This window comes from Tachyglossus aculeatus, chromosome X3 (assembly GCF_015852505.1).
Source record: "Tachyglossus aculeatus isolate mTacAcu1 chromosome X3, mTacAcu1.pri, whole genome shotgun sequence".
NCBI lineage: Eukaryota > Metazoa > Chordata > Mammalia > Monotremata > Tachyglossidae > Tachyglossus > Tachyglossus aculeatus.
In genome coordinates, this window is record NC_052099.1 from 29,723,843 (window position 1) to 29,738,781 (window position 14,939).

The 14,939-nt window shown below is 45.9% G+C and overlaps 1 protein-coding gene and 1 non-coding gene across 2 annotated transcripts in view; both read left to right on the plus strand.

The window, feature by feature from the left end:
• The first annotated feature begins 2,386 nt into the window (after positions 1–2,386).
• LOC119948970 lies at positions 2,387–2,524 on the plus strand. The gene has a single exon (XR_005457069.1). It is a non-coding gene; the product is annotated as a small nucleolar RNA SNORA7 (small nucleolar RNA).
• A 10,620-nt stretch (positions 2,525–13,144) lies between these two features.
• Positions 13,145–14,939, plus strand: part of IRX4 (iroquois homeobox 4) — a 32,380-nt gene continuing 30,585 nt past the window's right edge. The window contains exon 1 of the mRNA XM_038770359.1: positions 13,145–13,415. The gene's annotated coding sequence lies outside the window, so the exon portion shown is untranslated. The remainder of the gene's footprint in view (positions 13,416–14,939) is intronic.

The window sequence follows — 14,939 nt, forward strand, 5'->3', positions numbered from 1 at the left end:
GTGCAGAGCACTGTACTAAGCGCTTGAGAACTGTGTCTGAAAAGGCAAGGTTGAAGCTTCCCCTGTCTTGCTCATGACATCACCCTATTGGGGAAGTTTATACGTTTCTCTGGATTGTTTAACAGGGTTTTGTTTTGCTTTTCCCAACCCTTCACCTGAATTCATCTGAACAGGTAACACACAAAAAAATATTCAGTGTTTAAAGCAACACCTCTAGCTCAAAATTTCCCTCAGTTCAGAGGGTGAAGTGCCCAAAATAAATTCACTCTTGCCTGCCTCAGAAAAGCACCAGGCATCTCAACATAATTGCGGAACAGTTTGGGATTTATCGGAGCAGCCCCATTGCATCAGTTTTTCTAAACAGGACTGAGAAGTACCAGGTAAACAACAGAGGGAATTTTGCAGTGTCTGTCTCTCTTGTGCCTGACTAAATTCACCCATGCAGCATTTCTACAGAACTCGGATGAAACAAGCCGTGAATTTTCACGGTGGGCAAACTCAAAGCTTTTCCAGACAAGTGTTCCTTTAGCAATGTAATACACTATCATAGTCTCTGAGCGTTCACTCCACTCCACTTCACCCTTTTACCCAAGACTAGAGCATTAAAAAAAGGTTCAAAGTTTCTTTTTAAGTTGCTGGTGCTTTTTTTTTTTAATAAAGAAAAGGACATATGTTTCATTTTTCATTTGATTACCATTTCTTTGCATTTCTGAAAAGGAAGACTTTCATTTGTGGGTGTTTCTTTTTATCATTCTCTGTAGAAAATAATTTGAGCTCTCCAAAGGCATTCAAGCATTTTAAGATAGTCAATAGACTAGATCCTCCCCTTTGAGGAGTTTCCCCTCTACCCATCTGGCACCAAACATAAGACTGTGCAAGGCTGCTAAGAACACCCCCCGGCATCTAAAAACAGGTCCCTCGTCCTTGGAGACTCAAGCTCAATCAGTTGTCTTCTCCCTTCTTTTCAAACAACCTAGAACTTGTCATTCTTCTTCTAATCCCGCCTTGCAAATAACCACTCCCATGGGGTGAATAATAACACATGGCAAGCAAGCAGTAAGGAATGCTGATGTTATTTGTTTTGCTGCCTTGTGGCTCTTTGGGTAAGGGGATGGGCTAGTATTTTTTAATGGTATTTGTTAAGTGCTTACTATATGCCAGGCACTGTACTAAGTGCTAAGGTAGGTATAAAATAATCAGGTTTGAACTCCGGCCCACACAGGGCTCCCAGTCTTAATCAAATTCTCAATACATGTAATCAAATCCATTTAAATTTAATTAAACGCTTAATAAATCATTCTCCATAAATTCTGTTGATGGGCAGGTAAGTTTTGCATACCATTTTATGACATGGCACTTCTTCCCCCTACCCCCAGCCCCACAGCACTTATGTACAAATCTGTAATTCATTTATTTATATTAGTATCTGTCTCCTCACCCCTCAAGGCCATAAGCTCCTTGCAGGCAGGGAATGTGTCTGTTTATTGTTGTAGTGTACTCTCCCAAGTGCTTAGTACACAGTGCTCTGCACACAGTGAGAGCTCAATAAATACGATTGATTGAATGAACTGTACTAAGTGCCAGGGTAGATTCATTCATTCAGTCATATTTATTGAGCGCTTACTGTGTGCAGAGCACTGTACTAAGTGCTTGGGAAGTACAAGTTGGCAACATATAGAGATGGTCCCTACCCAACAGCGGGCTCACAGTCTAGAAGGGGGAGACAAACAACAAAACAAAACATATTAACTAAATAGAATAAATATGTACAAGTAAAATAAATAAATAAATACAAATAGTATGGTTTATAACCCAGAGCATGAGGAATTGTGCAAATTTCAGGAAAACCTGAACCCTGGAACAGGTTTGGCACATAAAAAGCCCTGGCAAAATCATTACTAATGTCATTTGAGGACAAAGCAGCATTGTGGCCTGGTGAAAAGAGCACAGGCCTGGGAGTAAGAGGGTCTGGGTTCCAATCCCACTTCGCCACTTGTCTGTGTGACCTTAGATGAGTCATTTAATTTCCCTGTGCCTCAGTCACCTCATCAGTAAAATGGGGATTAAGACAGAGTCCTCTGTGGGACAGGGACTGTCCTACCTGGATTATTTTGTATCTACCCCAGCCCTTAGTACAGTTCCTGGCACATAATAAGTAGATACAAGCTAATCAGTTGGACACAGTCTCTGTCCCACAGGGGGATCACAATCTTAATCCCCATTGTACAGATGAGGTAACTGAGGTGCAGAGAAGTGAAGTGACTTTGCTCAAGGTTACCCAGCAGACAAGTGGCGGAGCTGGGATTGGAACCCAGATCCCGTGCTGTACTAGACCTCACTGCCTCCCATCCATAATTGCAAAATTATTCCGATCTACTCAACTATGCCCCTCTCAGGGTTGCACCTGGAGAGTTTCCAGTCCTCTACCAGTCTTGACTATGAGAGAGAGAGTCAAGCAGAGGCCTACCCATTCCGTTCCTAGCTTGGACAACGGCTAGCGAGTGGAAGGCAATCTGCTACAAGTCAAAACTCTCCCATGCTGGGCAGCAGCGACATGGGAGAGAGTCGAGGGTGGAGACTCGAGTTTACTGCACAGAAGGCAGCAGTGGTAAATCACTTCTGGATTTTTACCAAGAAAACTTTATGGATACACTACCGGAACGATTGCAGATGGAGAGCGGGACGTTCTGGAAGAGATAATAATAATGATAATGATGGCATTTGTTTAGCGCTTACTATGTGCAAAGCACTGTTCTAAGCGCTGGAAGGGGATACAAGGTGATCAGGTTGTCCCACGTGGGGCTCACAGTCTTAACCCCCATTTTACAGATGAGGGAACTGAGGCCCAGAGAAGTTAAGTGACTTGCCCAAGGTCACACAGCTGACAATTGGTGGAGCTGGGATTTGAACCCATGACCTCTGACTCCCAAGCCCGTGCTCTTTCCATTGAGCCACGCTGCTTCTCAATGGACATCTCATGGAGAGATGTGTCTGTGGTGTCGCTATGGGTCGGAAACGACTCTACGGCGGAAGACAAGACTCAACTATGTAGAAGGTGAGCGATGGGAAAGGCGTGATTGAAAGGAAAGGATTGTACAACTCTCCTATTTTCCCTCCCTATTTCATTACCTATATACTCGAGTCCTTAGAGGTTAAACGCTGTTAAACAAATCTCATGCCATAAAGGCTAATGTACATTTCCTTATACTAGGTTGCTTTCCCTACATGAAATTAATCTCAATGTCCGTCTCTCCTGCTGAACTGTAAACTCTTTGAGGGCAGGGATCATGTCTACTTACTCTGTTACCCTCCCAAGTGCTTAGTACTTAGCAGCGTGGCTCAGTGGAAAGAGCCCTGCCTTTGGAGTCAGAGGTCATGGGTTCAAATCCCGCCTCCACCACTTGTCAGCTGTGTGATTTTGGGCAAGTCACTTAACTTCTCTAGGCCTCACTTCACTCATCTGTAAAATGGGGATTAAGACTGTGAGCCCCCCATGAGACAACCTCATTACCTTGTAACCTCCCCAGCGCTTAGAACAGTGCTTTGCACATAGTAAGCACTTAATAAATGCTGTCATTATTATTAGTAGTAGTACAGTGATCTTCACATAAAAAGTGCTCAATAAATATCACTGATTGGTTGATTAGTTGATTCCTTGTTCTTCAGTAGTTGGTCTTCCTTAACATACTCAATACCTAGTTTATTAACTAGTAATAAACTAAGTAATTTTAACTGATTCACTGATCTGAATACTTTTAAAGTACTAGAATAAATATTTCTGTCACACTTTGAAGTTGAGCTTTTATTAACATTGATATATTTTTACCATATATTCCATTTCCCCTTAAACTAGTGTCTCTTTGCACACTGAAAGAAAATTGGATAAAATGAAGTGCATCAGAACTTGAATTAGCCGTGATTTCTTCCATGTGAGAACTTACCTTGTGCGGAGAGTGGTGAAAGTCAGGAGTATAGGAAAATAAAATGTTGAGGTAAACCAATCAAAAATTGACCAGAAAAGATTTGGTGACACTAGTGCTTTCTTTGAGTCTTCCTAAGCCAGGCCGTGCCTCATTTTTAATTTTTGCATGTAAGCAAAGCATATCCTTGCTCTAAATCAAAGATTCAAGCTAAAGTAATAACCTGAAGTACAACTGTATTTTGGGATATTTCTTAAATTGGAATGAAAATATTGTTGGGATCAGTTTCTTCAAATCATTTTTATGCTAGCCTGCCCTCCTAAAACTAATGTCTACTAGAAGTCTTCCATGTCAAAATGTGGGTTTGAACTGAAGACTTGCAATTACAGTTGTTTTTTTTTCTGTACCACGGAAAAGAAGGGCATTTGCCTTTCTCTCACATTCAAAAAGAAAATGAAAAGGTTGCTAGATGTATAAGTAATTTTAACTGATTCACTGATCTGAATACTTTTAAAGTACTAGAATAAATATTTCTGTCACACTTTGAAGTTGAGCTTTTCAGCTCAGTTTCCTCCCTTAGGGTTACTTTATAGTCATTAAGAATGTGCACCTTTTATCTGGTGCCTTCAATTAATTGAATTTCAAAAAATATTCTGAAATGGATCTTCTTTTTTTTTTTAGAAAATCATTTAGTTCCTTGAGGACATTCCTGTGTGATTTATTGTTATAGTAATTAAAAGCCCGGAATATTACACTGGTCACTGTTGGAACTCCGGCTTGCCGTTGGCTATATTGCGGTTTAAGTTAAAATATATAATGTACTTGAGACATTATTGCAGCAAGGCAAGATATTTTTCTTTTTTTTCAGGCAGTTTGGAAAATGTTAGCACAGCATGCCTAAATTACCTCTTGAGGTGATCACGGTGATATTTACATGATGATTAAATATAAACACAATTAAACTCCTCTACATTAAACAATTAAATAATGAAAACCCTGCTATGGTAAATGCTGCCTGATTTCCTCCACTCTTCTTGCAGGGATATAATTGATGTCATAAAGTGATATATATATATATTTTTTAGTTCCACTCAGCCTTCCCCTGGAACCTCCAATTGAGAGTTTTTGTGAAGAGTCGAAATTGCTAATTAGAATAATTAGCAGGAAGAAAGGCTCATCTTGGATTGAAAGCTAGCACTCCAGTAAAATGCAAAGTCTCAATTAATTGCAGCACTTTGTTTCTGGGAAACCAGTTCTGCTCTTTAATAATCCTCTTTATTTCTTATTTTATGGAGAAGTGATTCGGTGTCCTCAGGAGTTTATATATTTGTAAAATTAATTAATTGGTTTTGTTGTGCTAGATAGGAAGAGAAGCAGTGAAGGTAAATATTAGCACAGAAACATAGAGTAAATGCTATTTTCTGCCCTGGGAATTTGGTTTTCCCTTCTCCCCAGACCAAACTCAGGTAGTGAAAGTGACACCATCCTAATTTCAAGCCTCCAAATGCCTTATGTTTTATCAGACATGCAGATGTCCTTGTCAGGAATCCAGGCACTTGTATTTAGTTGCAGTTTAAGGAACATAATCCCTACCAACTGAGGATATGTCATTTTGTCAATGGAAAAGATTCCTGGTTAGAAACCAAACGTTCAAATACTTTACTTCACCTTTGAAACATTTGTGCTCTTTTCCTCCCTGACCACATCAAAAAAAACAAGGTGGGGTGGGGGGGGGGTGCGGATTGCAAATATTAGCTGGGGAAAAGAAAGTGCTATCTTGCATTGTGAGGGCAAAGATACCTTTTGCAGCTGTTACTTGAAGGAATAAGCTTTCCCTAAAGGTTTTCTCCTCAGTTTCAGTCTTCTGAGCATCTCACATGGACCCGGAGGAAAAGAAAGTGGGATGTTCTTTTTTTCAGATTCCTGTGAGTGGGTTAGGATGGTCAATTTAGCTGTCGAGAAGAGCAGAGAGTGTGAAAGAGAGTGCAGCCTACATAGGAAGTAAAAATAGCTGTGATGAGCCTTGGTTTGTTACCAAGAGCCCAACAGCATTCCGATCTTTATTTTTTGCAAGTGATCTCATCACAGGTCGGTGATCTGGTCGTGTTTCGATTCTGTGTTCCCAGGGTTCCCGTGCTGTGCTTTCTACTTAATAGATATCAAGAGTCTGATCTCGGCTTACACCTTAATCTCTAAATAATTCAGTATTTTGCCTTGCGAAGGCGGAGAGATGGAAGGGAGGAGAATGAGTTTGCTCTTGTGACGTGAGGACTGATTATCCTATTTACCCCCTGATTATCCCCCTCCCCACCCAACCACCTTGTCCCCCCAAAATTTGGCTACGTCCTCACATAAATTCAATAGATGGCACTCTTCACTCTGTTTCAGCTCTGCCAAGAGGCTAGGGTGCCAGCTAGGAAACTGAACAATACCTGCCAACTTCGGGGTGCAACTTAAAGCAGTGGCCTCTTCCCTTGTGGCCCCAAAAGATCTCACAGACAACAAGAAGCAGCGGGGCCACCTGGGAGTCAGAGGACCTGGGTTCTAATCCTGGCTCTTCCACTTCTCTGCTGTGTGAATTTAAGTCACAACTTCTCTGGGCCTCAATGACCTCACCTGCAAAATAGCGATTAAGACTGTGACCCCCATGTGGGACATGGACTCTGGCCAACGGGTTTAGCTTCTATCTATCTCAGCGCTTAGTACAGTGCCTGGCACATAGTTAAGCACTTCACAAATCTGACTTGTCGTATGCTGTCTAGTCTTCTCAGAAGCCCCACCTCCATCTGCAATCATTCTCTAGTGGATCCATATACCAAAAAAAAAGAAAAGTTTCCTGACAATCTGCTATTCTTCACTGTCTGAAATAAGTGCTGTTCTCCCAAAACGGCCGACCTTTTCAATTAATCAGCCAATCAATGGTATTTATTGAGTATTTAGTGTGGGCAGAGCACTGTATTAAGAGCTCGGGAGATTACAGGGCAGAAGAATTGTTAGACATGATCCCTGCCCTTAAGGAACTTACAATCTAATGGAAGTTACAGCCCACTTTGGAAGTGTCAACACTGTGAGGACAGGTGAACCCATCCTAGTTTTGAATCCTTGGGCTAAAAGGAACAGGTATCAGTGCAAGACGGGGTTTGTTGATAATAATCACCTCAGTTCACCACCCTTTCGAAAACTACCAGCTGCCCCTGCTTGTTGTAGCAACTTCCAGTCAAAGAGGGAAATACAGTCACCGTGGCCAAGCCCTAGAGGAGCTGAAATATTTGCCCAGATTCCGCTCCGGCTGCTTTGCCAGAAGGAGAAACAAACAACAGGGAAGGAAAAAAAAAAGTTGAAAGATGATCTGTTGGGGAACAAGTACTGACCAGAAGACAGTGGTTTGAGAGGTGGCAAGAACTCTCTGACTTGTCAGTAGCACCCCGGCAGAATGAAGTGGCAGATCTTGAAACACACAGCTCCTAGGCTGATGAAGAGCACTGCTGTTGTTGTTGTTGTTACTGTGGCTGCTCTCGCTGTTGCAGCACCGGTTTGTCTTCTAAATCAAATCACCCAATCTGACTGGGTGGGAATTCTTTCCCCCCCAGGGCCCCTTGGCAGGGATCTTGGGGGAATTTTCATCTTCATCTGGAGCACCAAGCAGAGATGAGCCTTGGAAACAAAGTGGAAGATTCCTAGGGAGCCCCATTGTCTGCTAACGCAAGGGTGGACTAATAATAATAATAATAATAATAATAATAATAATAATAATGGCATTTATTAAGCACTTACTATGTGCAAAGAACTGTTCTAAGCACTGTGGAGGATACAAGGTGACCAGGTTGTCCCACACGGGGCTCACAGTCTTCATTTCCATTTAAAGACGAGGTAACTGAGGTGCAGAGAAGCTAAGTGACTTGCCCAAAGTCACACAGCTGACAACTGGTAGAGCTGGGATTTGAACCCATGACCTCGGACTCCAAAGCCCGGGCTCTTTCCACTGAGAATGTAAACGGGGCAGGGGTCAGCCTGTCTTCTTCTGGGTTTTTGGACAAGACCAGGACTCGGGTTTGAATTTCTCCCCAGAGGCATGGCACTGAGGAATCTACACAGACAGAAAAAGGTCTTTGGGAGATTTCAAGGATTAAGAAGGAGTGTGGCCTAGTGGATAGAGCACGGTTCTGGGTTCTAATCGCAGCTCCTCCTCTTGTCTGCAGGGTGACCTTGGGCAAGTCACTTCACTTCTCTGGGCTTCTGTGAGTTCACCCGTAAATGGGGATTTAGACTGTGAGCCCCATGTGGAAAAGGGACTATGGCCAATCTGATTAGCTTCTGTCTACCCCAGCACTAATACAGAGCCAGCCACATAGTATACACTTACCAAATACCAAAGAGAGAGAGAGAGAGAGGAGAGAGAGAGAGAGAGAGAGAGAGAGTTGTAATGAATTGGATGAACAATCAGCAGGGAACATTTTCCCTGCCGGGTGAGGTGATGGATTTTTTTACCTCAGGGAAAGGATTTCTTGCCCTTGATAGGAGGTCTAGCAAGTAAGAATATCTTTTTTTCTATGGCAAGGAGATGGCAAAGCTGTAGGCTCCCCGAATTTATTCATTCATTCAATCATATTTATTGAGTGCTTACCTTGTGCAGAGCACTGTACTAAGCACTTGGGAAGTACAAGTTGGCAACATATAGATAATATGGCAACATAATAGATAAGGACTCAACCTAGCTCAGTGTTCTGTTTGTTATTGTGATTATTCACAGTATGGATTGTTGATTATTGGGATTATTTGAAACAGCAACATAAATGTTGGTTTAATACAATAAACCAAACGGTGTATAAATTCAGCCCTGTTGTGTAGGGTTGTGTTCTTCATTCCTTAAGTGTCATGATCTAAACAAGAAAGCAGCCAGGATAGGAGGCCAGACTGAATCTTCAGAATCCACAGACCTGCGGCCTGGCCCTCTGAACTCACTCCTTCTAATCCTCCCCTAAACTGAGACAGTGGTGTTATCACTTCCCTATAAACAAGCCTGTGAATTTGTGTTGTTACCTCCAGCCAACAGGTCACTGGGTACTGAGAGAGGACTCTGGTGTTTGGTGAGCCTCTCCCTCCCCCTGAGGAATAGATCCCAGAAATCCAGAGCTGTCCTTAGCCCCTGGGCCCGGGATGGATGGGATGCCTAGGAAATTGGATGCATTTAAATTTCTCATTCTCACAGATACACCACACACACCAAACACACAGATGTTCCCTTCTTTAAAAAAAACACAACAACCAAGGACTATTTTCTCAGGCCAAGCTCAATCTTGTGGCAACAAGGTCGGCCTGAGGGAAATTAACTGGTGATTGGACTTTTCTAACCTCTTGGGGTGTCCCCTCTCCTTCATCTCCCCGCAACCCCACGATTAAAAGGAGACTCTCCCTATTGCCCCCGACCCCAGCCCTGCCCACCAATTTCACTCTGCACCTTCCAGGGAAAGCCAAGGGTGGAACTGAGCCCTGGGAGAAGAGGAGAGAGGGAGAAGGGAAGAAAAGAAGGGAAAGCCCTGGAAGGAGAGGAGAGAGGGTGAAGGGAAGAAAAGGACAGAAGAGAAGGACAGAAGAGACGGGAGAGCCCTGGAAGGAGAGGAGAGAGGGAGAAGGGAAAAAGAGAAGGACAGAAGGAAGGAAGAGACCTGGGAGGGGAGGAGAGAGGGAGAAGGGAAGAAGAGAAGGGAGAGTCCTAGGAGGAGAGGTGAGAGGGAGAAGGGAAGAAGAGAGGGGAGAGCCCTGGGAGGAGAGGAGAGAGGGAGAAGGGAAGAAAAGGACAGAAGAGAAGGGAAGAAGAGAGGGGAGAGCCCTTGGAGGAGAGGAGAGAGGGAGAAGGGAAGAAAAGGACAGAAGAGAAGGACAGAAGAGAGGGGAGAGCCCTGGGAGAAGAGGAGAGAGGGAGAAGGGAAGAAGAGAAGGGAGAGCCCTGGGAGGAGAGGAGAGAGGGAGAAAGGAAGAAAAGGACAGAAGAGAGAGGAGAGCCCTGGGAGCAGAGGAGAGAGGGAGAAGGGAAGAAGAGAAGGAAGAGACCTGGGAGGAGAGAAGAGAGGAAGAAGGGAAGAAGAGAAGGGAGAGCCATGGGAGGAGAGGAGAGAGGGAGAAGGGAAGAAAAGGACAGAAGAGACGGGAGAGCCCTGGGAGGAGGGGAGAGAAGGAGAAGGGAAGAAGAGAAGGACAGAAGAGAAGGAAGAGACCTGGGAGGAGAGGAGAGAGGGAGAAGGGAAGAAGGGAAGGGAGAGCCCTGGGAGGAGAGAAGACAGGGAGAAGGGAAGAAGAGAAGGGAGAGCCCTGGGAGGAGAGGAGAGAGAGAGAAGGGAAGAAAAGGACAGAAGAGAGGGGAGAGCCCTGGGAGGAGAGGAGAGAGGGAGAAGTGAAGAAGAGAAGGACAGAAGAGAAGGAAGAGACCTGGGAGGAGAGGAGAGAGGGAGAAGAGAAGAAGACAAGGGCAGAAGAGAGAAGGGACAGCCCTGGGAGGAGAGGAGAGAGGGAGAAGGAAAGAAGAGAAGGGAGAGTCCTGGCGTTGGTTTTTGGTTTTGTGGGCGGTGTGGAAATCACATCTATTGAGTAGAAAGTGCTGAGGGAGAAAAAGCGTCATAGTCTTCAGTACCACCTAGAGAGGGATGCCAGGACCAGGAAAAAGGCTTAAACTCAGAGAAACAGCATGGCCTAATGGATTAAAACAAGGGCCTGGGAGCCAGAAGGACCTAAATACTAATTCTGCCTCTGCCACTTCTCTGCTGGGTGACCTTGGACAATCGCTTCACTTCTCTGGGCCTCAGTTCTCTCATCTGGAAAACGGGGATTAGGACCGTGAGCCCCCTGCGGGGCAGGGACTGTGTCCAACCCGGTTAGCCTGCATCTACCCCAGAGCTTAGTACAGCGCCTGGCACATAGTAAGCGCTTCACAAATGCCATATTAAAAACTCAAATCACACCGACTCACTCCCAGAGAAAGTGTAGGGTAGGGAGAGGAGGGCGTTTAAAGGGAAGAGAAATTGCCCGTTTAATCAATCCCAACTTTCCTCGCTTGGAAAAATGACAGTGAGGGTGGAGAGAAGCAGCGTGGCTTAGTAGAAAGGGCCCGGGTTTGGGAGTCAGAGGATGTAGGTTCTAATCTTGGCTCTGCCACTTGTCTGCTGTGTGACTTTGGGCGAGCCACTTAACTTCTCTGTGCCTCAGTTCCCTCATCTGTAAAACGGGGATTAAGATTGTGAGCCCCATGTGAGACAACCTGATCACCTTGTATCTCCCCCAGCGCTTAGAACAGTGCTTGGCGGCATGGTTCAGTGGAAAGATCCCGGGCTTGGGAGTCAGAGGTGATGGGTTCTAATCCAGGTTCTGCCACTTGTCAGCTGTGTGACCTTGGGCAAGCCACTTCTCAGGGCCTCAGTTCCCTCATCTATAAAACGGGGATGAAGACTGTGAGCCCCATGTGGGACAATCTGTTTACCTTGTATCTCCCCCAGCGCTTAGAACAGTACTTGGCACATAGTAAGCACTTAACAAATACCATCATCGTCATCATAGTAAGCGCTCAACAAATACCATCATCATCATTTTTATTATTATTAATAAGGTGCATGGAGAGGTGCACTTATTGTAGTGTATTCAGAGTGGCTCAGTGGAAAGAGCCTGGGCTTGGGAATCAGAGGTCGTGGGTTCTAATCCTGGCTCCGCCACTTCTCAGCTGTGTGACTTTGGGCCAGTCACTTAACTTCTCTGTGCCTCAGTGACCTCATCTGTAAAATGGGGATTAAGACTGCAAGCACCATGTGAGTCAACCTGATTACCTTGTATCTCCCCCAGCGCTTAGAACAGTGCTTGACACATAGTAAGTGCTTAACAAATACCATCATCATAATTATCATTATCATTGTTATTATTAATAAGGTGCGTGGAGAGGTGCTTAGTGGGATCACCTGATTACCTTGCATCTTCCCCAGAGCTTAGAACAGTGCTTGACACATAGTAAGTGCTTAACAAATACCACCATCATCATCATAGTAAGCCCTCAACAAATACCATTGTCATCATTATTATTATTACTTGTATATATACTTGTATATATTTGTACATATTTATTACTCTTATTTGTACATATTTATTACTCTATTTTATTTGTACATATTTACTACTCTATTTTATTAATGATGTGCATATAGCTATAATTCTATTTATTCTGATGGTATTGACACCTACTTGTTTTGTTTTGTTGTCTGTCTCCCCCTTCTAGACTGGAAGCCCGTTGTTGGGTAGGGACCGTCTCTACCTGTTGCCAATTTGTACTTCCCAAGCTCTGCACACAGTCAGGGCTCAATAAATACGATTGAATGAATTAATGAATATGAATAAGGTACGCTTATTGTAGTGTCGTCTCCCAAGCGCTTAGAGAAACAGCGTGTTTCAGTGGAAAGAGCCCGGGCTTGGGAGTCAGAGGTCATGGGTTTGAATCATCATCATCATCATCAATCGTATGTATTGAGCGCTTACTATGTGCAGAGCACTGTACTAAGCGCTTGGGAAGTACAAATTGGCAACATATAGAGACAGTCCCTACCCAACAGTGGGCTCACAGTCTAAAAATCTAAGAATCCCGGCGTGACCTTGGGCAAGCCACTTAACTTCTCTGTGCCTCGGTTACCTCGTCTGTAAAATGGGGATTAAAACTGTGAGCCCCACGTGGGACAATCTCATCACCTTGTATCTCCCCCAGCGCTTAGAACGGTGCTTTGCGCATAGCAAGCGCTGAACAAATACCATTATTATTATTATTAGTCCAGTGCTCTGCACACAGTGAGCGCTCTGGGAATACGATTGAGTGACTGAGAGGTGTCACACTATCCAAAGCGTTCAGCGGCTCCTGGGAAGAGCATCCTTGGTATCTCAGCCGGTCCTGGACCACTAGGCCCCTCCAGCAGGCCTTCCCCGTCTCCCCTCCTCCCCTCCCACCCCCTTTTCCCACGTCATGAATGCGATGAATCCACCTGCTCCCAGCCTCGCCCCTCCTCCTCTCCCACTCCCCACCGCAGCCCTTAAAGCCCCCGGGAAGACGCCTGGGAAACCCGGCTCTGCGGAGGAAAAGTTGGGAAGTTGGGCGAGGCGGGAAGCGCTGGGAAGTGGGCCAGAGTAAGCGCTTAGTACAGTGCTCTACACACGGTAAGCGCTCAATAAATACGAATGCCAGTGCCCCAGCGCTTGGCACACAGTAAGCGCTCAATAAATACGGTCGCATGAATGAGGGACAGTGCCCAGCGCTTAGCACATAGTGAGAGCTCAACAAAGCCCGTCAGCAGCAGCGACTGGACATTTGGACGTCACGGGGGGAAGGGGGGAGGATTAGGAAATTGGGGAGGGGAGGCTCCATCCTTCAGTCCTTCGAGCAGAGGATGCAGCTGGGAGCCGGGCAAGCCTGGAGCCTTCCCCATGGAGAACCCCCGGCTGCAGCGGCGGGGTTGCAGCCTGGAAAGATCCCAGGTATGGAAAAGTCCCCCTCCCCCCCCTTTCCCCTCCTCCCCTTTCCTCCCGCCCCCTGTTTCTGATAATAATAATAATAATAATAAAAAGAAGAAGAAGAAGAAGAAGAAGAATGATGGTATTCGTTGATGGTATTTATTGATGAGGCTGCTGTAGCTCGCCCCCCTCCCCAAAAGGGAGCGGAGCGTTTAGGGGCGGGGGGATAGAGGGAAGGGGGGGAGAGGAGCTGAGGTGCATCCCTGGGATTTTTGTGCAAAGCGAGCCGGAGCGCCTGGCTGGCTGGCCGGCCGGCCGGGAACTCCGGGAACCCCGGAATCCGGGAATCCAGGGAGGGCGCGCAGGTAGGCGAGAAAGGACGGGTTGGGGAATCAGAGGGGCTTCCCGGAGGAGGAGGGGTCGCCCCGGGAGGGGGGGAGAGACTTGGACTTCTGGAGCGGCTAGGGTAAGCGCTTAGACCGGTGCTCTGCACACAGTAAGCGCTCGATAAATACGATTGAATGAATGAAAGGATATGGAGAGGGAGAGGGGACCCAAGGGCCTAAGCCCTGGGAAAGGTGGATGGATTGGGGGGGAATCCCGGGAACAATAATCATAATGGTATTTGGTAAGCGCTTACTGTGTGCCAAGCACTGTTCTAAGCGCTGGGGTAGATACAAGGTCATCAGGTTGTCCCGCGTGGGGCTCACAGTCCACGTCCCCATTTTTACAGATGAGGGAACTGAGGCCCAGAGAAGTGAAGTGACTTGCCCAAAGTCACACAGCCAAGTGGATCAGAACTCACGACGTCTGATTCCCAAGCCCGGGCTCTTTCCACTAAGCCACGTTGCTTCTCTCTGGAAGGGCCGGGATGGATCCGCGTTATTCCAGGGAGCAGGGGGGAGGGGGAGGGGAACTAAGAGGACCCTACCGTCCCGCTCCTGGGATTCAACCTGGATTCTCTGCTTGTTCTGAGATGCGGAAAACTTTGTGTGCGCGGGCATGTACACATGGGTGTGTGGGTTTTTTTTTTTTTTAGGATGGGGGGTCTTCGGTTAAGTGTTCAAAGTGAACAAATAGCCAGGGGGGTCCAGGCCTTACTGCGTCCACTTAGACCGAGCTTTGCACAGTGCTTAGAACAGGGCTTGGCACATCGTAAGCGCTTAACATTCACTCATTCCTTCAATCGTATTGATTGAGCGCTGACTGTGTGCAGAGCACTGGACTAAGCGCTCGGGAGTGGACAAATCGGCAACAGATAGAGACGGTCCCTACCCAACAACGGGCTCCCAGACTAGAAGAGGGAGACAGACAACAGAACGAAACAAGTACCGTATCCTCCCCAGCGCTTAGAACAGTGCTTTGCACATAGTAAGCGCTTAACAAATGTCATCATTATCATGATGATTATTATTGATATTGTTATTATTACCGTGGCTGTTTTCACCAAGACTGCTGGGGGAAAAGGAGACCACTTCAGAGTTCTGATTTTGCTCTTTTTGGGGGTCACTCCGGGGGGGGGGGGAAGATGGGGAGGGGGGAGGTCGA